Raw genomic sequence first — 24,827 nt, forward strand, 5'->3', positions numbered from 1 at the left:
GGCTCATTTATTTGCAAAATCTATCCTCTAAATTTCATCTATCAACTGTTTCAAAGTTGTCTTTCAGTTCTGCAGAATGATGATTCAGGGGGCGTTTTGTGTAAAGAATGGGTGTGGTTGAGACATGTAATGCTCACTGAATATCCATGTGTTCCTTCCCACTTCCCTGCCCCTCTGCGGTGGGTGGGGTCATGTGACTAGTACTGACCAAGGAACTGAGGGAAAGTGAGATGTCAACCCTAGGCCTTTGTCTGCAGTCTCTCATCCCAAGCCCTGGTGACCAGGATGCACAGATTGAGATGCTGAATCACTGGATAGAAGCAGACCAGATCCCTGAGTCACTGTATGGAACAAGTCATCCATAACAAGCTTTGTTTCAATAAGGAATACAGTTGGCCCTTGAACGACTCGGGGCTCCAACCTTTCACCCAGTTGAAAATCTGAATATAATTTATAGTTGGCCCCAGAATGCATGGTTTCTCCATATCCAAGCTTCGTTTGTATCTGAGATTTCGCATCCATAGATTCAACCTTGGATGCTTTAGTACTGTAGTATTTACTGTGGGAAAAAATCCGCATGTAAGTGTATCCACACGGTCCAAACCCCTGTTGTTCAAGGGTCAGCTGAACACCTTTGTTGTATTAAACTGTAGAGATTTCAGTGTTCATTTGTTGCTACAGCATAACTCAGCCTCCTGTGACTAATACAGGGGGGCCAATCTAAACCTCTCAAGGTTCCTCCTTGCCTAGACCAACTGGTCATGTGGCCATGACCATGACTTTGTTCAGTGGCCATGAGAAGTTCTGAAGGCCGTAGGGCCACTGCTTTGGATGTAGTTGCTTTTTTGACTTGCTTGCTTTGGTTTGGTTACATAGTTTGGTTAGTTAAAGCCTCCATCCTCGACAATGGCCTTGGAGAGCTACAGTCTATGAGACGGTGAGCTCCAAGCCAGTGCACACCTATTTTGCTCACCATTGTATTCAACACGTGCTAAGCTCAGTGCCTGCACAGAGTAAGCGCCCCCCAGAGATCTGCTGAATGAAAAGCATAAAGTAACTAATTTAACAATGTAATGACTCACGCAAAGATTATCCAGATTGCATGAAGCCCCCCATCACCCAAAATGCTGCCCTCGAAAAACTGGAAGAGACCTCCGCCTTCATACAAAGGCAGAGGCTGTGGAAGAAAACCACTGAGCTGAATTCACTGGACAACATACTCATTCCTCAGATATTTATTGAGTACCTACTGTGTGCATTATTCTAGGATTGGGGATAAAACAATGAATAAGTCAGAAAACCTTCCTGCTCTCATGAAGGTCTACTTGGCTCTTCTGATGTCTCTTTTTTCAAGCCGAAGTTTGGCCTGCGAAAAGAAAACTTTCCGATCATCTAGTTATCCGAGTTATCTAGTGTAAAGTGTAAGGCACGGCAGAAGACTCAGGTAACCCCCAGTATGTTAACTCTGCAACCCTCACTTTCCTGGAGCCCTTGACTACTAACCAGTCTGCCTTGCTTCACCGTCATTTCTGGGGCTTCACCTGGAGATTCCCACCTTCCTATTTCTTAGTTGAACTGAGGAGATGATGACCCTTAACCTTCCTCCCTTGCCCAGTCTCATTCTTCAGAGAAGCTGTTTCGTTTTATGAGTTTCTCTTGATCTCCTCCTGGGTCAGCATCCTGCACTTTTTGTTTTTACCAGTTTTTTACCAGTGGTTTTAGGGATGGCTTGCTAGCCTTCCCTGTGTTAAATATCTCCAGCCAAGGTCACAACTATGAGTGCTTTCAGAAGGGTCACTGAATCTCCAGAGAAATGTTCCCAAGTGTCTAAACTGAAGTCTGCACTGAACTGGCCCAATGACTCAAGAAAAATGTTTGCTTCCTCCATATGGCCCTCAGAGTATCTTCTGGGACCACACAGAGTAGAATCTGAGCAGTGCTCTAGGCTCAGAAGGGCAGCAGTGCTGCTGCACAGCTGCTAATTACCCCACCTCCTGCCAGTGCTTTCCACCCTCTTACCCCTTGCCCTGACCCATCACCAAACAGCTGTAAATACATAGCTGACCACCCTTAAGGGTCTGGGATGGGGGGAACTTCTCCAGCATCCGGTCCTGCCTTTGTACCTTCTGTAGCCTCTCAACTGCTAGGCCAGTATTTTGAGTAGATCCAACCTCACACATAAGATAAATGATACCCAGAAACACATGTTCCCCTGAAAGGAGTCTCTCACATCATTGGGGCAGTCCTCCTCCTCCTCCTTCTCCTCCTCCTCCCCCTCCTCCTCCTCCTCCTCCTCCCCCTCCTCCTCCTCCCCCTCCTCCTCCTCCTCCTCCTTCTCCTCCTCTTCTTCCTCCTCCTCCTTCTCCTCCTCCCCCTCCTCCTCCTCCTCCTCCTCCTCCCCCTCCTCCCCCTCCTCCCCCTCCTCCCCCTTCCCCTCCTCCTTCTCCTCCTCCTCCCCCTCCTCCTCCTCCTCCTCCTCCTCCTCCTCCCTCTCCCTGTTCTTTGCCCTGCAAAGTAATGCCATTCACACAGTCCTGTAAATGAATCTTTTTTTTTTTAAAGACTGAGGCCAATCCTAATGTTCAAAGCAGCGTTGTTTATAATAGCCAAGATATAGAGGCAACCTAAGTGTCCATCAACATATGAACAGATAAAAAAGATGTGGTGTGTGTGTGTATACACACACACACACACACAAACATACACACACAATGGAATATTACTCAGCCATTAAAGAATGAAATTTTGCCATTTGCAGCAACATGGATGGAGCTGGAGGGTATTATGTTTAGTGAAATAAGTCAGACAGAAAAAGACAGTAGGAAAACCTATCTGGAACCAACCAGAAGATAATATATTTGACTGGTACTATTCAGATGCCTCTGGAGACCTGGGATCCTTTAAAAGGGAACCAGGCACAGGTTCAGACTTCTCACATTTTATATCTTGGCTCTGCCCTTTGCCAGCGGTGTGCCCTTGGGCATGTTTGTGGCTCTGTCTATGTCCCAGATAGAAAGGAAAGATACAACATGTGAGAGGCAAAGAGGAGTTCTCCTTTGCTAAGAGATGAAATGAAACCCAAGTATATAAATGAACACATGAACCCCAAGTAGGGTAAGCCAAGGAAAGAGATGAAATGGCTCAACTTGGTTGCCTCTGATTACTTCTCCTTCCTGCCTCACCCCCATCAAGATCCTTCTTTTTCAGGTAAAATTCATCACGCAGCTTCCAAGCCTAGGAGCCAGCTCTGCTGGGGGAAGTTATGAGACATCAAGTGAGAACAGGAGGTGCCTTTGACATGCTGGTTGAACTCCAGACAGGACACGACTCCATTTATTCTCCCAGTGGAACACCACAGTGCTTCCTCTCATTCTTTTCCAACAGGGCTGATCTAGGAAAGGACGAGGACCAAGTAAGTAATCAAGCCTTTGGATCTGATCCATATGGCATACCATCTGTGAGCCGCAGAGAGATTCAAAGTTAGCTAGTGCTGGGGGCCAGACCATATTTACACCATTTCCAGAATGGGAGCTTTTGACTGATCCTTGGCAAGTACATGAGAAAGTTTACTTTCCTTTCTTAAAATCTGTGTTTCTGTTGCTGTAATGTCTAATGCCTTTAATGTCTTTTAATAATTACGCTTGTAACGAGGATAGCAGGGGTATGATTGAAGTTGCATTTAGTTGGGGACCTGTTAGAATGTCAGAGCTTTGGGGAAGTATCTTCCTGGGCTGTGGGGTCAGACCACATATCTGAGGGTGAGGCTGCGGAGGTACTTCCCCTGGAGGGAATGGATGACTCCATTGCCAATGACTTTGGGGGGAAGAGAGGACTTCCTTCACAGTCAGGCTGGAGGGGACTTGGGCCAAGATTCTGAGGCATGGAGAGGTCCCAGGAGTGGATGTGTTGTCTGGCTATGTCAGGGCAGTGATCATGCATGGCCCATGAGGGCACCATTCTTTTTTTTTTTTTTTTTTTAATTTATTTTTGGCTGTGTTGGGTCTTCGTTTCTGCACAAGGGCTTTCTCTAGTTGCGACAAGTGGGGGCCACACTTCATCACGGTGCGCGGGCCTCTCAACTATCATGGCCTCTCTTGTTGCTCCAGGCGTGCAGGCTCAGTAGTTGTGGCTCACGGGCCTAGTTGCTCCACAGCATGTGGGATCTTCCCGGGCCAGGGCTCCAACCCGTATCCCCTGCATTGGCAGGCGGATTCTCAACCACTGCGCCACCAGGGGAGCCCATGGCCCATGAGGGCACCATTCTTAAGGAATAGAATGTGAATTGTGCCCTGGAGGAATGTACAACAAGATGGTCCCATGCCAGACAGAGATAGGAACTGTCTCAGCAGGAGAGCTGGGATGGGCTTGGGCTTATGCCTAAGTTGAGAGGCCTGTAACCATGCTTGGGGCGATGTGGTAGAGAAGAAACCATCTTTCTCCTATTGCTGTGGTCAGACTGGGGGAAAGATAGAGAGCAGGGCGCTGGGGCCAGCAACAGGAGTGGCCCATGGGACAGACGGTCAGCACGTAGCGAGCCCTTGTTTGGAGCAGAGGTGACAGGAGGATTCCTGGGAAGTGAGTGTTTGGGGCAGTAATTGTGTCCTTCAGCTTCGTAGGGCAGTAATCACCTGTGAGCAACCAGGCATCTGACTGTGATTAATTAATATGCTTCCTGGACATCTGGGGTAAAGGAGGGAGACGGGCTTAGTTGATCAGCCAGGGACAAGGAGTCATTGTATTTTGGAGCATCTGTATCGGGTGATAATGTTTGTACACAATGGGGAATAGACGTCCCAGTTACATGCGATTCTGTTGGCTTGTTGCCTGTGGAAGGAAAAGGTGATCAATGGTCGTGTATTTTATTTTTATTTTTTTTCAATATTTGTTTACTTATTTGGTTGCATGGGATCTTAGTTGCGGCAGGTGGGCTCCTTAGTTGTGGCATGTGAACTCTTAGTTGCGGCATGCATGTGGGATCTAGTTCCCTGAACAGGGATCAAACCCGGGCCCCTTGCATTGGGAGTTCAGAGTCTTATCCACTGCACCACCAGGGAGGTGCCGGGTGTGGTTTTTAGATGTGTTTAACTGTTCTTTGAAAACAAAAAAACAACTGGTGAGTTTTATGAAGATGCTAAATTCTAGTTTCTTGGAAATTGTAGTGGGTTGAATTTTGACCCCCCCCAAAGAGATCTGCCCGAGTCTTACCTCCAGTACCTATAAATGTGACCTTCTCAATAGAGGTCTTTGCAGATATAATTGAGGATCTCCAGATGATATCACCTGAGATTTAGGACAAGCCCTAAATCCGGTGACTGGTGTTCTGACAGCAGAAAGGAGAGAGACACACACACACCAAGACACAGGGATGGAGAAAGCCCTACGAAGATGAAGCAGAGACTGGAATAAGGTGGCCACAAGCCAAGGAACGCCAGGAGCCACCAGCAGCTGGAAGAGGTAAGGAAGGATCCTCCTTTAGAGCCTCCAGAGGGAGGATGGCCCTGCCAGCACCTTGATTTGGGGCATCTGGCCTCCAGACTGTGAGAGGGAAACTTTCTGATGTTCTCAGTTGCTTGCTTTGTGGTGATATGTCACAGTGGCCCCAGGAAACTAATGCAAAAGCATATTCAGTGTTTGCTGGTATCAAACGAAAACTCAGTCATAATTTCATGCCCCTTTCGCTAAAGGGAGATTCTCAAAACCTGGTCTAAAGCATGTGACTGATTCATTAAGTGCTGTTCTGAGGCAACCGTTCTTTTTTTTTTTCTTCTTTTTTTTTTTTTTTAATTCTAAAACTGTGCTATACACTGCAGACAGTTTTGTAAGTTTTGGATTGTGGGCCCTAACATTTGTCTTATGCAGTTGATATGTCTGAGTTCTTTGCTAGTGTGACAGAGCTACAAGGGTAACACTTTTTGTTTAAATTTATTCATTTTTGGCTGTGTTGGGTCTTCATTGCTGCGCGTGGACTTTCTCTAGCTGTGGCGAAGGGGGGCTACTCTTCGTTGCGGTGCACAGGCTTCTCACTGCGGTGGCTTCTCGTTGCAGAGCACGAGCTCTAGGCACGCGGACTTCAGTAGTTGCAGCACACGGGCTCAGTAGTCGTGGCTCGTGGGCTCTAGAGCGCAGGCTTGGTAGTTGTGGCGCACGGGCTTAGCTGCTCCGCGGCATGTGGGATCCTCCCGGACCAGGGCTCGAACCCGTGTCCCCTGCACTGGCAGGCAGATTCTTAACCACTGCGCCACCAGGGAGGCCCGAGCCAACCGTTCTTAAACTTGAATGCACATCAGAATGCCCTGGAAGGACCATTAAAACAGACTGCTGGGCCCCACCCCAGGGGTTCTGATCCAGGCAGTCTGGGATGGGGCCTAAGGAGTTGAATTTCTGACAGGTTTCCAAGTGCTGCTGCTGCTACTTTGGAACCACACTTTGAGAACCACTGAGTTAAAGTTACACGCCACTCCCCAGCTCCCACCCCCGTGCCCCTGCAAGGGAGTGCTTCTAAATTTAAAAACTAGTGGGAGTTTAGGGGAAAGCATCCCACTTGGGATGAATGATGGAAAGAATAAAACGTGTTTTTTTTTTTTTAAATTTCCTGTGGTTTACAGTGGCTCAAAGTTACAAATCAAAGCAACAAAAGCTGTTCTGTTATGAGCAATATCGCCTCTTTTCCCAATCGATCTTTGCCGTCTTCCTCCGAGTGTAGACGAGTCTATGGACTGATCTGGTGCTTAGTAGGCAAACCGTTTGCACCCCCCGGGGAGCTCGTGAATCCATGCACTAGTTAGTGCTAAACTTGCTTAGAACTGCAGGGTGATTTTGTATCACACTGGACCCGTCTTGTACAACACTTCACTCCTCTTGGTCCAGCCTCTTACTGCACCTGCTGCTCTGCCAGTGAGGTCAGCCCAGGCGTCAACAACTTCATGCACACCCAGCCTGCCGCTGCCTCTCCTTGGGTCCTTGTTCTGGGCCCCTTGCCTCTTGCTTCCTGCCCTGGGTCTTCTCTCCTTTCTTGCACACGCAACCCAACGTGCGTAGTGCAAGAAGTTAGTGCTCGTGAGGTCGTTCTTGATGCTGAGGAACTGAGCCAATGGATAAATATTTCCCTTTTTCAATTCCTAGGTGGGCAGTCCTGGCTTCTCTTTCACCTGGCTTCTCAAAGTGTCCTATGGGATAATTTCTTGCCCATATAGGTGTCCAACTACATAACAATTCCCAGTCTAGACTTTTCATTTCTTCCGTGCTAACCCTCCATCCTTCAGTCCTGCTCCCTGGCACCATTTCCCACAGAAACCTACCTGCACTCAAGCCTTTGGCTCAGGGTCTGCTTTTTAGGGAACCCAGGCTAACACACTCACCTATACTCTCCTTCCTCCTTTCCCACCTTTTGGAAACTGATGCAAGTTCAAAGACTCAAAGTGTGTGTGTGTGCATATGAAATCTGGTGTGTCTGCTGAAGGGAAGGTGAATGTTTGTTGGCTTCTGTTGGGTAGCTTTGACACAAAGAAATGGAATTTCTCCATGGGTGATTCATGGAAGTGGGCAGAAAAGGTGAACTACCCCCAAACTTCTACCCTCCCTGGAGAAAGACCTTGGATTTCATTGACTGTTTTCGTCAGAGGGAGGCCCGTTATTGGCTCGGGCAGATCCCCGAAAGGCTTGGAGTTCATCTGTACTCACAAGCTAGCTACATCCCATAGGAAGACCCTACAGTTTGTTCTAGTTTAATGCTGTGCAAATGCTTTGGCTTTCTTAGCCTCTGAAACTCCTAGACCAGTGGTTCTCCAAAACTGCTCTATGGACGGCCTTTTTCAAAATCAGCAAGGAAGCTTTTTATTTTTCAATCGCGGTAACATATAAATGACGTAAAATTTACCATTTTAACCATTTTTAATTGCACGATTCGTTGACCTTAAGTGCATTCACGCTGTTGTACAGCCATCGCTACTATTTCCAAACATTTTTCTTGACCCCAAACAGAAACTCTGTAACCATTAAGCAATACTTGCCCATTCCTGGCCCCTGGTAACCTCTGGTCTGCTTTCTGTTGTCCAGTCTACATATTTCATCTAAGTGGAATCATATATTATTTGTCCGTTTGTGTCTGGTTCATTTCACTGAGGATAATGTCTTCAAGGTTGATTCATGTTGTGGCTTGTGTCAGAACTGCATTCCCTTTTACGGCTGAATAATATTCCACTGTATGTATATACCACATTTTGTTAATCCATTCGTGTGTTGATGCCACCTTTTGGCTATTGTGAATAATGCTGCTAGGAACGAGGGTGTACAAATGTCTGTTTGAGTCTCTGCTTTCACTTCCTTTGGGTATATACCTTGAAGTACAATTGCTGGATCATATAGTAAGTGTATGTTTAACTGTTCAGGGAGCATCATACAGTTTTCTACAGAAGCTGTGTCATTTCTCTTACCTACAATACAGAAGATTCCATTACCTCCACATCCTAATGGCTTCGTATACCTATGGGTGTGAAATGGTATCTTACTGTGGTTTTGATTTATTTGCCTAAAGACTAACTAGGCCACATTTCTGAACTCTACCTTTGGGTATTTGGGTTGGCTCTGGGGTTGGGGACATAGACCCAGTACAGTCTCCTATCTAGTCTAGAAATCTCTTTTTATAATTCCCTGAAATTTTAATCCAGTCTCTGCATATGCTTAATTGTATGGAACTTGCTGCTTTCTGGTCAAGCCCAGTCTACTTTTACCCAGTTTTAGTGATTTATCTCCTAACCAGAATTTGTGTGATTTACAGCCACCGACATAGAACAGGGCATGTTTTCTCTACCTTAAGGACACCATTCTCTCACCTCTACTTTCCCCAGCTCCTTCACCCTGGAGACTGGCTTCACCCTGGAGACTTTCTCAGACCATCCCCCTCGCCAGGCTGAAGCTGGAGGACCCTAGCATCTTAATCTCCCTCTATCACAGTGTTTCCACATGTGTTGCAATTTCCTGTTTGTCTGTCTCTGCTGCCACACTCTGAGTTCCTTGAAAGGTCACAGCTGTCTATGCCAGTGTTCCCTGGTGTCTCCCCGCTGCCCCGTGCATAAGACAGGCACTCAACAAGCAGAGGTTGAAGCATCTGTTGAAAAACATAAATTCTGCACTAAATGCACAAGAACATACTTCGGGTTATTCTTCAGTATGAAACTCAGTTATGCTTGTTAACGTTAGGAGCCCCCCAGTCAACCAGAAAGAAAGGATCTACTAAAACCTAGATAGCCCTCAAATCAGGGGACGGAATCTTAAACCCATGAGAAGTATCATCTGTAAGCAAAGGAAGCTAGGGAAGCTGCCTGATTCCTTTCTCTCCTCACTCTTGTCCTTCACACAGACGTATTGCAAGCACGTACACTATGTGCTCAACCTGGACTTTCTTTGTACTAAAGAAAAATAAAGCACCTTAGGGTGTATTTCAACAACCCCAGAGTTATACTTTTACTTGTGCATTTTACCTACAGCACTGGAAAAAAGTAATTTTGTCCCAATTAGAATAGGTCTTTTCAACTGCTGACACATGTTCATAGAGCATCTGGATATAATCTGATTAGCATCTGGTGTGAGGCTGTGAGATACTATCTCCCAGGGTCTCCCGTGGAGAAGGAAAGGCATAAACCTGCATTCATTTGGACCATCCTAGTGTTGACATCTGCTGGGCTTCCCATCCTCCAGCGCTTGGCCAGAGTTCATCTGAGCAGAGGGCATCACCCTAAACTCTCAAGGTCCCACTGCACCTGGAGCAGAAAAGAAGTGTCAGCACTCTGGGCCAGTAAGAGAATCTTAAGTCTTCTCTCCTCTTTCCCTCTGTATACGTTAGAGCCAGTGTGGAGTGCATCACACATGTCTATAAAAGGAAAAGTATCAATAATTGATAGGCCTCTCCCTGCCCCAGCAGTAGACCCTGCCAGCTCTTTGGTTTATGTATTCCCCATTCACCTTCAGTTTGCGTCCTCAGATAATGTGGCATGATACATTTCTTGAGAATTCCTTCCTAGTTTTTGTTTTGTTTTGTTCCCTTATGAGGCACAGCTTTAAAGGAAAATAGTTTCATGAAGTTGTGTTTCTTTTGAGGGTTAGTTTTTGTTTTAGGTCGAAGCAATTCGAGCTGGTTTTCCTGAATGTAAACAAATGGGTATCTTCTCCCTGCAAATGCTTAATTCCTGGTGTCTGATGAATACATTTCACTGAACTGGGGATGTGGGAGCAGCCACTTGACATCCATCACCCATAGAACAACTGAGCTGGGAAAGCTTTGAAAGGCTATTCTGTGTAAGAAGGAAGGAAAAGGGGTGTGTGTGTGTGTGTTTGCTTTGAGCATTAATTGGCTTCTTGGGCAAGGTCTGAGATCATCCTAGATTCATCACCTTTTGTGATGAGACAGGTTTGGGGAAACAGCGTGACTTGTAAACATTTGGCTGAGTCTCATATACCGTTTACCTATGTAAGTCCAGTAGGGCCAAACAAACACACTGATTTATGTTAGTGATTCAGGCAAATAAATATTTACCGAGCACCTCTAATCTATCAGGCACTGGAAGACATGCAGAAGGGAGCAGGCCCAACATGTTCCCTTGTCTTGACTACAGGTAGAGTCTCGTAAGGAAGACTGGCCATCAGAGATGAGCACAGACATCAGCATGGTGCCCTGAACTGTGGGGAGGTCAAGAGTGAGAATGTAGACCCAAGAAGAACGGGGATGGGGAGCTGCACTGACTCAGGTGGTGAGGATGGCCTCCCCGAGGATGTGACATTTCGGTAGATGCTTGGCGGCATCCATCAGTTGGAGGCAGAGAGTTCAAGGCAGGGACAACATCTTGTGCAAAGGTGGGAAAGAGCCTGGCACATACAAGGAACTGAAATAGTGCAAGTATAGGTGGAGCAGAGAATGAGAGTCGGAGGGTAGAGTGAAGGAAGAGGTGGGCAGTGCTGGTCCCACAGGCATTTCGAGCCTTACTGAAGCTTATGTTCTTGTCATAAGAACAGTGGAAGCTCTTAAAATTGCTTAAATCGTGGAGAATGTTATAATCCAATTTAGGATCAATGGTTGTTCGGAGAATAAATTGTAGCGACGATGGTAGAAGCAGGGAAACGAGTCAGTAAGTATGGAAGAGAGTGCTAATTGCTCAGTTAATAATCATTTTTCCTTTTTTAAAAAAATCCTGATTTTATTCTAGTTGGTAATAACGCTACATCTCCCTAACCCCTTGTAGCTAGGACTGGACAATGAGATGAAAGTGAAATTTGGGGGTAAGGCTTCTGAAAATCCTTTGAGAGGGACTGATTCATCTGGGAGAAGGCCCTGTGGCACTTCACCTTCTTCCCCCATCCTCCTGCCTGGAGTACAGATGTGATGGCTGGAGCTTCAGCAGCCATCTTGGATTATGCAGTAATCAGCGTTGGCCCAAGGAGGTGGCAGAGGGGATGGAGTGATGGGGGAGTGGGAAGTGAAAGGCTTCCCATAGAGGTGATGCTTATACAGCATTTTGGAGGACCAGAATGATTTGATCAAGTAAAGAAGCATCAGGGCAGCAATTAACATTTCCTGTTGTTTTTATATGTTTAGTTTTGTTGTCATTTCAATATACATGAAAGATAAGGCCAGGGGTTGAAAATGGTAGCTCATAGTCATATGCAGCCCTGTGACATTCTCTTTGAACAACACTTGGTTTCAAATTTTTTAAATTTCTTGTCAAGCTTTAAAATTTAGGAGATTTCATATAAAAATCTGGATTGGAGGGGATTCTCTTGAAGAGCTAACAAGATGGACACCCTGTTTCTGCAAAGCAAGATAGTTAACTGAGTCCAAGTAGTAACTGCCTACGTCTCTTGACTCACTCACTGCTGGTGTTCCCCACTTGGCCCAGTGAGTACTTCAGTCTGCAGGCCTGAACCAAGGCTCCCTGCCAGCAAGACCCATGCAAGGCTCCCTAGACTGAAACTCTCTGAGGGCAAGTGGTAGAAACCAAGTGTTAATTGCATTAGGAGAACGCAGCGCAAATAAATTAGGATGCTACCTTGTTGAGTTTGGGCTTGGACTGGTGAGAGATGAGGGCAGGAGGGTACACAGAAGCCAGACTGGGGAGGCTGTGTGAGCTAAGCTGTGAGGTGTGAACATTTCCTGGAAGACCATGGGGAACCAAGGAGCATTTTAGAGATGAAGTCCTTAAACCAGGTATGTTTTCAGACTTTTGCTTTGAAAGCTGGGTGAAGAATGAATTGGAAAAGACCGTAGTTTTGTTGTAAACAAGTATAATTACCAGTTTGTATATAGTTTATGAGTTTGTACACACATTTTTTTTATTTGACTTTCATAACACTTCAGGAGTCAGGTGTTGTACATATTAATTTTAAATATCAGAAAACTGAGGCTCTAAGAGGAAATAAGACTTGCCCAAAGTCACATACTAAGTGACAGAACCATGACTCTTAAAACCAAAGCCAAGGGGATATTTTTCCCCCACAGGACGTATTTTGCAAGACAAAAGATGACAATCTGATGTATTTCAGTAATGAATTAGCAATCAAAAAGAAATACGTACTTTAAAAATTGATATGATGAAATAGGCATATTTCATCATCCTGAAACCTCATTTTCTTCCTTTCCATTATGTTAAATCTAAATGTCACTGTCCAAGTCTTGATGGCCTTTCATTTGTCTTTCGTTTAATTTCTTTCTAAATACCCTCCCACTCATTTGGTTCCCTTTTCCTCCCACTGCCTCTTTGCTTCTCTTTCCTTCTCAGTCTAGGGCTTTTCTTCCAGCGAGCTCTGATGCACGTTCAAATAGCTAAGTTTCGCCAGAGTTCCTCGTGTGCTTATTGAAGCTACCGTCCCGCCACTGCTGGACTTTACTGGTCCCCTCTCTCACCCATCCTGCCCTCGCCCCCGAGGCCCCACACAGATCTAAGGGTCACTGAGTTAGGACACACCTTGAGAGATCACCCTGAGCGTCTGGGCTGGCTGAGTCAGGCAGGAGAGCCACCCAGGCAGCCCCAGCCTCCAGGGAGAGGCATTCCGCAGTTGCCCTAGGCAGCCTGTTTCCGGGATCTGTCCACACCAGCACTCAGGAGATTTTCTCAACCACTCACCTAAGTCACGCCGTACATATTTGGCGAGGACAGTGGGCCTTCATGCCAGCCTCTCCCAGTCTTAGTCTCCCCCCGCCTTTCAGAAATGCAAAGCTTAGCCTTCCGCATCCATACACACCCTCTCCTCGACTCCTCCAGGGAGTGAAAAATTTGGCTTAGAAATCTGCTCAGGGAGGGCTCCCAGCTTCAGCTGGCCATCTGGCATGACTGCTGCCTCCAAATTATGTTCACATCCGTAGATAACCAAGTGGATCATCTCCAAGAATCATCTCCTCAGTGAAAAGAGAGGAGGTGGAGAAACCATCACATTCATTTGTTTGTCTGGAAAAGACCACGGACATCAAGCAGTTTGCCCTTGCTGGCAGTAACGTTCGGTTGCTGCTCCGTAATGCAAAGCTTAAATCAGCCTTATTAGTGTGAAACGAAAAGGCCCTGAAGGGCAGACAGGGTTTCCAGAACAGGCATCCGCTGCTGTCTGGCACAGCCATAGAGCTGACAGGTCGCAACCTGGGAAAGGTCAGTAAGGGATCAGAGTACTCTGAACGCCTCACTGACCCATTAACCACCGTAGGTGTGATTAAGATGCATGTCCTTCCATTTCTGGATGTCATCCGCTTGTTGACAGGTGGTTCAGAGAATGAAAGCTAATGTTTAATAATTAGCCCAAGCAAAACATTTGTCAGGGAGGCAATTCTGGGAGAAGCTCAGTGTCTTGCTGGCCTCCGGGAGCATGATGAATAGAATTGATGTAAGTACATGTCACTCGTAAGAATCTCTGCCCACAAACTCAAGAATTCCAACTTTTCTTTACTTTCCCTTAAATCAGTGATTCTCAGTCAGGTGTAATATAGGTCCCCAGGGGACATCTGGCAATGCCTGGAGACACTTTTGATCCTCAAAGCTGGGGGCAGAGAGGGGGCGCTACTGGTATCTAGTGAGTAGAGGCTAGGAGTGCTGCCAACATCCTACAATGCACAGGATAGGCACCCCGCAGCAAAACATCCCCCAGCTCAAAATATCAGTAGTGGGACTTCCCTGGTGGCGCAGTGGTTAAGAATCTGCCTGCCAATTCAGGGGACACGGGTTCGAGCCCTGGTCCGGGAAGATCCCACATTCCGCGGAGCAACTAAGCCCGCGCACCACGACTACTGAGCCTCTGCAATAGAGCCCGTGAACCACAACTACTGAGCCCTCGTGCCACAACTGCTGAAGCCCGCGTGCCTAGAGCCCGTGCTCCTCAACAGGAGAAGCCACCGTGATGAGAAGCCCGCGCACCGCAACGGAGAGTAGCCTCCGCTCACCACGGCTAGAGAAAGCCTGCACGCAGCAATGAAGACCCAATGCAGCCAAAAATAAATAAATAAATTTATTTAAAAAAAAAAAAATATATATATATATATCAGTAGTGCCAAGGTTGAGAAGCCCTGCCTTCAACTGACATAATTTCTACTCTAAGCCTTCCATTCTACTGGCAAGATGATTAATGTCTTTATGTCATTAAAGATTAATATCTTTATGATGAATGTCAGTTATTATTGGGGTTTTGACCCAAAGCTGAACCACAATTCCGGGGTCTTAGGCTGAGACAGAGTTGGGTAGGGGGTATTATGCTTAGAGCAGCAAATCCTTTGGGGAGGCAGCCAAGGGTCACATCAACTGAGGGCTGACTTTCAACCCCTGTTCCTCGAGGTCTTTCGTTCTCTGCCAAGCGGCTCAGTGAGATCTCCATGACTTCAGGAGCTGCAGCCCTTTCTCCTATTCTGACTTTAGCTTGGGGGTGTCCTTTGATCTAGAGTCTGCCCCCTGATTTTTCTGCCAGGCTGTTTTCTTGCAAACCTTCTTCTTCCTCTTAGCACTGCAGAAATTTCCTACATTCTGTATGGGATAAGAGATCTCCCTGGCCACTTATACTTTCTTCTTAGGCATATGCCTCCCTTAAGCTTGAATAAAGTGAAGGGAAAGAATAGGACAGAGGAGAGGGGAAAAAGCACATAAATTAACATCTCAAAATATTATCCAGCAGTCACAAAGCTAATGGGGAGGTCAAATTAAGGAACGTGCTTCATTCTTGACCTGGATCTAGCAGGGGTACCCAAGCCTTCGTCTCTTCTTCCCATAGCACCACCTTTCATGTCTGTGGGTAATACGAAGTTAATATCAGTTTTCAGATATGCTGGCCTCAGTTATCACCACACTGAATGAGAAAGGTTTTAAGGTCTCAGCCCTGGAGAAGATTTCTTGGAAATATTTACACCTTGGCATAAAAAGAAAAAGTTAAATTAAATTTTTGCACTCACTGGCAGTTAGGGTGCCAGAATCACCCTAAGAGTTTGTTCTAAGCAATAAAAACTTTTGGAGATGATCCAACAGCATCTGTTAAAATTACAAATAAGCATACCATTAGACCCAATAATCTTTCTTCTGGGATTCTATCCTGTGGAAATAAAAGAATTTTGATACATGAGCATTGTTCATAGAGTCAAAAAGAATAAAGAAAAAAAGGCTGAAAGTCCATCACTAGAGAAATGCATTGGGAAATGAGTGAGTTAGAATACATCCTTATTATGTGTGATGGTTAATTTTCTATGTCAGCTTGGCTGGGCCACAGTGCCAAGATACTTGGTCAGAGATTATTCTGGATGTTTCTGTAAAAGTGTGTTTTGGATGAGGTTAACATTTAAATAGGTCGACTTTGAGTAAAGCAGTTTACACTCTGTAGTAATGCGGGTGGGCCTCATCCAATCAGTTGAAGGCCTTAATAGAACAAAGACTGACTGCCCTTAGCAAGAAGGAGTTCTGCCAGAAGATTGCCTCTGGGATCAGACAGCAACTCTCCCCTGGGTCTCTAGCCTAATCTGCAGACTTTGGACTTGACCAAGCCTCCACCATGACATGAGCCAATTCCTTAAAATCAACCTCAATCTCATTCTCTCATTCTATTTTTTTAAAATTTATTTTATTGAAGTATAAGTGAGTTACAATGTCGTATTTTCTGCTATACAGCAAAGTGATTGAGTTTTTAATATATATATTTATATATACACATATATATTCATTTTCATATTCTTTTCCATTATGGTTCATAAGAAGATATTGAATATAGTTTCCTATGCTATACACTAGAACCTCATTGTTTATCCATTCCATATATAATAGTTTGCATCTACTAATCCCAAACTCCCACTCCATCACTCCCCCCACCCCCGCCCCTTGGCAACCACAAGTCTGTTCTCTATGTCTGTGAGTCTGTTTCTGTTTCGTAGATAAGTTTATTTGTGTCATATTTTATATTCCACATAGAAGTGATATTATATGGTGTTTGCTTTCTTTTTGTTTCTTACTTTGCTTAGAATGATAATCTCTAAGTCCATCCATGTTGCTGCAAATGGCATCATTTCATTCTTTTTTATGATTAAGTAGTATTCCATTTTGTATATGTGTGTATATGCACACCACATCCTCTTTATCCATTCATCTGTCAATGGACATTTAGGTTGTTTCCATGTCTTGGTTAGTGTCAGTAGTGCTGCTGTGAATATAGGGGTGCATGTATCTTTTTGAATTATAGTTTTGTCTGGGTCTGTGCCCTGGAGTGGAATTCCTGGATCATATGGCAACTCTATTTTTAGTTTTTTGTGGAAACTCCGTACTGTTTTCCATAGTGGCTACTCCACTTTACGTTCCACCAGCGGCGTAGGAGGGTTCCCTTTTCTCCACATCCTCTCCAGCATTTATTTGTAGACTTTTTAGTAATGGCCATTCTGACCGGTATGAAGTGGTATCTCATTGTAGTTTTGATATGCATGTCTTTAATAATTAGCGATGAAGAGCATCTTTTCATGTGTATGTCTTCTTTGGAGAAATGTCTATTTAGGTCTTCTGCCCATGTTTTGATGGGTTGTTTTGTTTTTTGTTATTGAGTTGTATGCGCTGTTCATATATTTTGGAAATTAAGGCCCTGTTGGTTGCACCATTTGCAAATACTTTCTCCCAATCCATAGGTTGTCTTTTCATTTTGTTTGTGGTTTTCTTCGCTGTGCAAACGCTTGTAAGTTTGATTAGGTCCCATTTGTTTATCTTTGCCTTTATTTCTATTGCCTTGGGAGACTGACCTAAGAAAACATTGATACAATTTACATCAGAGAATGTTTTGCCTGTGTTCTCTCCTCAGAGTTTTATGGTATCATGTCTTACATTTAAGTCTTTAAGCCATTCTGAGTTTTTGCGTGTGCGTGTGTATGTGTGCATGGTGTGAAGATATCATTCTCTCATTCTCTCTCTCATTCTCTTATAATGGGCTCTTATGGGAGTGTTCCCTCAGACACACCAGTAGTTCCCAAACCCAGCTATGTACCAACAGTCACTCTGGGGCCTTTATGTAAAAAGTACTGATTCCCGACCTGTGGTTGCCAAGGGGGAGGGCAGGAGGGAGAGGGATGGACTGGGAGTTTGGGGTTGGTAGATGAAAACTATTACATTTAGAATGGATAAACAACAAGGTCCTACTGTATAGCACAGAGAACTATATTCAATATCCTGTAATAAACCATACTGGAAAAGAATATTAAAAAAAGAATGTAAAAAAAAGGTACTATTCCCATGTAACCAGACTTTTCCCTGCTGTATCAAATCAAGTATGTTGGGGCTCGGACCCAAGAATAGAGAGAGAAAGAGATCAATCTCTGTCTTATTGGTTCTGTTTCTCAGAAGAGCCCTAATACATCGTAGAATACTGTGCACCTATGAGTTAGGTCTACACCTAGGAACGTGCAGGGATTTCCATAATGCATTAAGTGAAAAAGCAATATACGGAAATACATGTTGTAAAAAAAAAAATAAAAGGCGGGCTTCCCTGGTGGCGCAGTGGTTGAGAATGTGCCTGCCAATGCAGGGGACGCGGGTTCGTGCCCCGGTCCGGGAAGATCCCACATACCGCGGAGCGGCTGGGTCCGTGAGCCATGGCCACTGAGCCTGCGCATCCGGAGCCTGTGCTCCGCAACGGGAGAGGCCACAGCAGTGAGAGGCCCACGTACCGCAAAAAAATAAAAAATAAAAAAATAAAAGGAACAGCCGAAAATGTGCATATGTATATTAGCATATTATGTATGGGCATAGAAAAGTGTTTGGGGGAAAAAATGTAATAAGTTTTAACAGTAGTTATCTAAAAGGAGAGCAGGGAGGTAGAATAAAACTAGTGTGAAATCAGAAACTTATCATCAGATAATGTCAATGAAAACTCCAGAATACCAAATTCTATGATACTATGAAAAATAAGAAAATACTAAATATGCTCATAGTCAGGGATTAGAAGTTAACAATTAAAAAATGAGGGGCTTGCCTGGTGGCGCAGTGGTTGAGAGTCTGCCTGCCGATGCAGGGGATATGGGTTTGTGCCCCGGTCCGGGAGGATCCCACATGCCACGGAGCGGCTGGGCCCATGGGCCATGGCCGCTGAGCCTGCGCGTCCGGAGCCTGTGCTCCGCAACGGGAGAGGCCACAACAGTGAGAGGCCCACGTACTGCAAAAAAAAAAAAAAAGAAAAGAAAAAGAAAAAATTCATATGCTTTTGGATTGGAATTTAGGGCCACTCTTTTACTTGAATTTCTGATACTTTAATATTATAATAACTGAGAAAAAAAAACAGATTCTTGGGTCCAAGTCCAAACATTCTTGATTTGGTAAAGCAGGGAAAAGACTGGGTACCTGGGAATCAGTACTTTTTAAAGAAAGGCCCCAGTGATTGCTGGTGCATGGCTGGGTTGGGAATTACTGGTATGGATGAGGAAACACTCCCACAAGAGATAAAATGCAGTGAGTGTTTCTACCGATTGCCTCCTAAGGACTTCAGGGTGAGTGGGAAGGGGACATCCCTAGAGCTTCTGTTCTTGGGGCTTCCTTCTGGTGGCAGCCAGGCTGAAAGCCTTGAGTCTTCTGTGAACTCCCTTCTTATCCCACACCTAACCCCAGTGCTCAAAGCTTAGTCCCAGTATCACACACTGAGTAGAGTCAGATCTGATGTCAAGTGAACATTATAGGACTAGGGAAATAACCTTAACCTTAAGCTTTTCTTAAGACCCTCAAAGCCAGTGCTTCCTTTCCTGGCCTTGATCCCACTGTCCTCCTCCTCAAGAATGGCATTGGTTCCTGGAGGAGAAGACATATACAAGACATATGTGTCCATGCATTTATATTCCCACATCCTACAGGCCCTAGAGTTGACTCAATCAGGCATGGCCATGGGGACTCGAGGAACCTGAGGAAGTGACATTTATGAATTGTGGGAAGGAGGGAAATGACACTCGCTGGGTTCACCAATTCAGAATGGGCACTTGCTGTTACTGGGGTGTCGTCCATTCTTTTCTGTTTCCTCTGTGCTTTTGCCTTTTGCTTTTTCCTTCTCCCTCTGTAGCCCAAAAGTCACTAGAACAGGGTACACAGTCAGAGTTGGAATGAAACCATTTCAGGTTATCACTCGTGCACTCCAGGCTCCAATTAAAGTCCCAGAGACTCTCAAAGCTGTTACCATGGCCCTCATCAGCACTCCACCCGCCCCATCACTGAGTCTGCTCCTAACTCAATTCATTATTATTTCAAAGATGCATTTGCTTCCCCCAGCCACCACCAGAAAAACTGTGAAGGAGGGCTCTCAGGGTGAACAGGAGGGCAATCCCAGGGCTCCACAGCAAGTGCCATGCCCACAGTCTCTCCTGCACCCGACTGGAAAGGTCTGAAGATCTGGGACCTCCTGGAGCAGGGAGAAGGGGATGTGGAAGGTGAGACCGAAGGTGCAGGCCACCCCCCAGCTCTCACGGGCCACGGTCGCCTACCCTCACTTGCCAACTCCTCTTTCGAATGCTGTCTTTCTCTTTAGAGATGCAAAAATTCATATAGCCCTGTGTAATGACTTCAAGTCCATTATCTCATCTGATTCTCACTGGTTCCCAACAAGGTGGATGTAGGGCTGTTACTCACTTCATCTCCACATACAGATGGTGGAAATGAGGCTGAGAGGGACTTCCCTGGTGGCGCAGTGATTAAGCATCTGCCTGCCAATGCAGGGGACAGGGGTTCGAGCCCTGGTCCAGGAAGATCCCACATGCCGCGGAGCAACTAAGCCCATGAGCCACAACTGCTGAGTCCGCATTTTGCAACTACTGAAACCCGTGCTCCTAGAGCCCATGCTCCACAACAAGAGAAGCCACCGCAATGAGAAGCCCGCGCACCGCAACGAAGAGTAGCCCCCACTCGCCGCAACTAGAGAAAGCCCGCGCACAGCACCGAAGACTCAATGCAGCCAAAAATAAATGAATAAATTAATTTTTTTTTAAAAAGAAATGAGGCTGAGAAGCTAGTTAGGTGACTTCCTCAGACCCAATTAATTCTTAGTAGAGGAGATGGTACTTGAACCCAAGTCTGACTCCAAACTTCTTTTTTCTCATACCTATTGCACTGCCTTCTCACCTTACATAAATTGTTTGTTAAAGGGCACCCTCTTTTCCATTCCTTAAATATCCAGCCTTTAATCTTTGCTGATTAGATGTGAAAACCATTCTCTTATGATTGACAAGGCCCTTGACTCATGCTGTTTTCTTTTTGTGTTTGCTTTCATTGTTAGCTGTTTCGTCTTTGCCTTTATTAGTCATTCCATGTGAGGGGTTTTTACTTTATTCTCTATGCATCACAGATTATTTAGGGCAGAGAGTTTTGCAAATGTGTTGGGGACAATGTGAACTGAAATTGGCAAGATGTATTTTTTCCCCTAAGTGGAAATTATTGTTCTGTTGATGGGATGGTTTGTCTTCTTCATTCTGGGGACACTTGAACAATGGGTTTGAAAGTCACTTCCGAGCCAGCAGCACAAACAATACCATACCTGAGAGTGAAAGCAGAGGAGTGTCTTTGAAATCCGTGGTAGGAGTGTACTTCTCCAGTTAAGGAAAACTTTCCTGGTCTAAAAAAATATAGCGTGGAATAGAGCCGGGCCCACAGGCAACAGGAGAATATCATCACTGCCAGCAGAATACTCTGGGGCATGGATTTTTGTTCCTGACAAAAGAGGAAGGTCTGCCTTTTGCTCATAGAAACATTTTCCCAATGGAAAGCCCCAAAACTATATTTGTCAAAGTATTTCACGAGTTTCGGCAATTGGGAAGAAGTAGAAATACTCATTAGCCATCAAGAGTGGAGAAAAAAAAGGGGGGGCTTCAAGTTTGGGTCTTCACTTCCGCAATCCTGATGATCTGTAGTATTTTGATGAAAAGCCAATAAATTATGATATGATGAGATTGATAACCCAGGGTAGAATCAAAGAAGTTGAAAGAATTCTTCATTAACTGCAAGGACAGCTGATCTCATTTACCAGAAATCTGTCTGATGACCAATTTCCTCTGCTCAGCTCAAGGTGCACTTGAACGTGACCTGAGTTTGGCCTGCATTTGAGGTTCCTGGAGGGTGGCTGTGGATCCTGTGATTCTATAGTCTTACAGTGCATCCAGCTCAGCTACAGTAAATATTGCTTTTTTGTAACACTGGAACTTCAACAGTCTGGTGGGATGTGGGATATATTTCCTTAGGAACTTGGAAGAATAGAGCCACCCTACTTCCTTTCCTCCCTCCTAAAACCCAAAGGCCTTCATTTTGGTCATGGTCTTTTTTATGCCAAATTCAAGAATAAAGATGAAGGAAACGTTGGGTGGTGTCATGTGTAAATGAGCCAGTGACTTGGAGACAGAGCTGCAGGCCATTCTGCTGGCCTAATAAGAAATGAGATGCCACAGTATCGCTTGTGTGTGTGTGTGTGTGAGAGAGAGAGAGAGAGAGAGAGCGAGAGAGAGAGGGAGGGAGAGGACAGAAAGGGCCCTTATTAATCTGACCTCTTTGTGTCTGTCCCTTCAGGCTCTTATCTTCCACATCTCACTGGTGTTAACCATTTATTATTTCATCCAGATGCACTGCCAGCCCACTTCTCTGAAGGGCACTGGAAAAGACCCCAGCTTCATTTCTGTTTTATCTTCTAGGGCAGACAGGAAAATAGCCTTTTGCCATTTCCTCTTCATTAGTAAAGAAGATCCAGTGGTTTCTGCCTACGTGAACAAAGACCACCCTATACAAGAGGAGAGCAAGGCTCTTCGGAGTTCTGTCAATACAGAACTGATTAAAATTGAAATACGAAAGCAGTTAGCTTTGGTATAAAACATGTTGTCATGATTTTTTTTATCATTGCATTATTTATTATATATTTTCAAAATTTTTATTGGAGTACAGTTGATTTACAATGTTGTGTTAGTTTCAGGTGTACAGCAAAGTGAATCAGTTATACATATATATATGTCCATTCTTTTTCAGATTGTTTTCCCATATAGGTTATTACAGAATATTGAGTACAGTTCCTTGTGCTATACAGTAGGACCTTGTTGTTTATCTATTTTATATATAGTAGTATGTACATGTTAATCCCAAACTCCTAATTTATCCCCCCCCCCATATTTCCCCTTTGATTTCAAGATCTGAGTCTCTTTCTGTTTTGTAAATAAGTTCATTTTTATCAATTTTTATTAGATTCCACATATTAGTGATATCACATGATATTTGTCTTTCTCTGTCTGACTTAATTCACTTAGCATAATCTCCAGGTCCATCCATGTTGGTGCAACTGGCATTATTTTGTTCTTATTTTAAAGATGACTAGTATTCCATTGTGTATATGTACCACATCTTCTTTATGCCATCTCTGCTGGTGGACATTTAGGTTGCTTCCGTGTCTTGGCTATTGTAAATAGTGCTGCATTGAACATTGGGGTGCATGTATCTTTTCGAATTATGGTTTTCTCCAGATATATGCGCAGGAGTGGGATTGCTGGATCATATGGTAGTTCTATATTTAGTTTTATAAAGAACCTCCATACTGTTCTCCATAGTGGCTGTACCAATTTACATTCCCACCAACAGTGCAGGAGGGTTCCCTTTTCTCCACACCCTCTCCAGCATTTATTGTTTGTAGACATTTTGATGACAGCCATTCTGACCAGTGTGTCCTGATTTTTTCATTGATGAAGTGCCCCGAGCTTTGGCATTAAACATTAACATGCGGCACATAAACAGTTAAAAAGTGCCTGCCCCGCTTCGGCTCTAGTCTGTCTGTCCACCTCGTACAGGGCTAGGGAAAAGGCAGCACCATGTTTTGCTTCACCGTTTGTAACACTCACTGGATCTTCACGATAATGCTATGGGGGTGGGGGGGGGTATTGTTTCGCCCATTTTACAGATAAGGTATTGAGCTTTACAAGAACTTGATACAGTTACTGTTTGTTGGAAGCTGCTCCAATACAATGTGAAGAACTAGCATTTGCAACTCTCTCTTCTCAGATTGGTCAGCTGCATTATTGCTCATCCGATTTATGGAACGTTATTGCAGCTGTTTACCAAAGTGAGATGCCGCCGTGCTGCACTAACACGGGGCATTAGCCGCAACATACTGTGAAAATACACGTGTGTGTATTTATATGTGTGTGATGAATAGAAAGAGTTCTGGAAGCATGGTCACACAACTGGCAACAGCAGTCACTTCTGTGGAGGTGCGTGTGATGGCGGAGGTGCCTTGGCTCTTTGTTTAATGTACTTATGTATTGTTTGAGTGTTTAATGACAAAGGTATATTACATTTGTAACCAAGTTTTCTTTTACTAAAGATAAATGACTAAAACATTCTCCCTCCATTAAATCTCTTTCCCCCTTTCTATTTCCAATTCTGCCGACCTGCAATAAGCAAAAAGAATATAGTTACCCTCCAGGGTGAAATTAATCCACAATGACAAAGACGCACAAGACCCCTGCCCCCCCCACCTTGTGAGAGGCAGTCCATGAATTTAAAACAAGAAAGGAACAAACATTGACTCCTTTGTATGTGCAGCCCACTTTCCCCTTGTCAGCCAGTCTGAGCCTTTCACTGTCTATACAGAGAAGGCCTAATTAGCCCTGGTTCTACGGATGATAAATCCAGAACTCAGAAGGAATAAGTGACTTGCCCATGATCCCATACAGGATGTGGCAGAGCTGCATTCGTGCCTTTTCTATACCACACTGCCTCCTGGAAACTAGCTTAATACAGTTGTATTTAGGTGAAACTTAAGATCCAGAATGATTATCATTTGGTTTCTGTATCTCCTTTTGTGAGACCTTTTAGTTTAATTTTTCTTGGCAATCATCTTCGCGATCCTAGTTTAGAGAAATGAGGGCGGTCCCCCGGGAGGAAAACAGGGGCCATTGGTTAATATAATTTTTGCTGTCGTTCGATATAAATTGTATGAGCTGGATAGAAATCTGGGTAACAGAGGCATTTGGGGTGAGAGTTGGTGACTGCAGACCTCACGGCATTTCAAGCTACCTCTTAGCCCCAAAATGTTCCTTCATACATCATTGTCTGCTGTCTCCCGTTGTCCTTTCTTTGGTCCAGCCCTTGTCTCAAAGTGGAGACATGCGGGCTCCCACCCAGGAGGAGCAGATAGGTTACAACTCGAGAAGCATTTTCGTTTCCAGATAATACTGTACTTCCCCTCCACACCCAAAGTCACAATTTAAAAATGTCGACTGGGGAAAGAAATCCACTAGATTTTTATTAAACGACTTGATTTTCCAGGGGTGTTTAACTCAAATTTTGGCTAAATGGTAATTGGACAATTAAGGAATGGCCCCTAACTCTCACGAGTGAATTTACGGT

At 44.7% G+C, this 24,827-nt stretch overlaps 1 long non-coding RNA gene across 1 annotated transcript in view; it reads left to right on the top strand.

Moving 5' to 3' along the window:
• Positions 1–1,152: 1,152 nt before the first annotated feature.
• Positions 1,153–24,827, top strand: part of LOC136794977 (uncharacterized) — a 31,934-nt gene continuing 8,259 nt past the window's right edge. Inside the window, exons 1-3 of the long non-coding RNA XR_010842521.1 lie at positions 1,153–1,444; positions 3,208–3,412; positions 5,251–5,454. This is a non-coding gene — a long non-coding RNA (uncharacterized lncRNA). The remainder of the gene's footprint in view (positions 1,445–3,207; positions 3,413–5,250; positions 5,455–24,827) is intronic.

This window comes from Kogia breviceps, chromosome 10 (assembly GCF_026419965.1).
Source record: "Kogia breviceps isolate mKogBre1 chromosome 10, mKogBre1 haplotype 1, whole genome shotgun sequence".
Lineage (NCBI taxonomy): Eukaryota > Metazoa > Chordata > Mammalia > Artiodactyla > Physeteridae > Kogia > Kogia breviceps.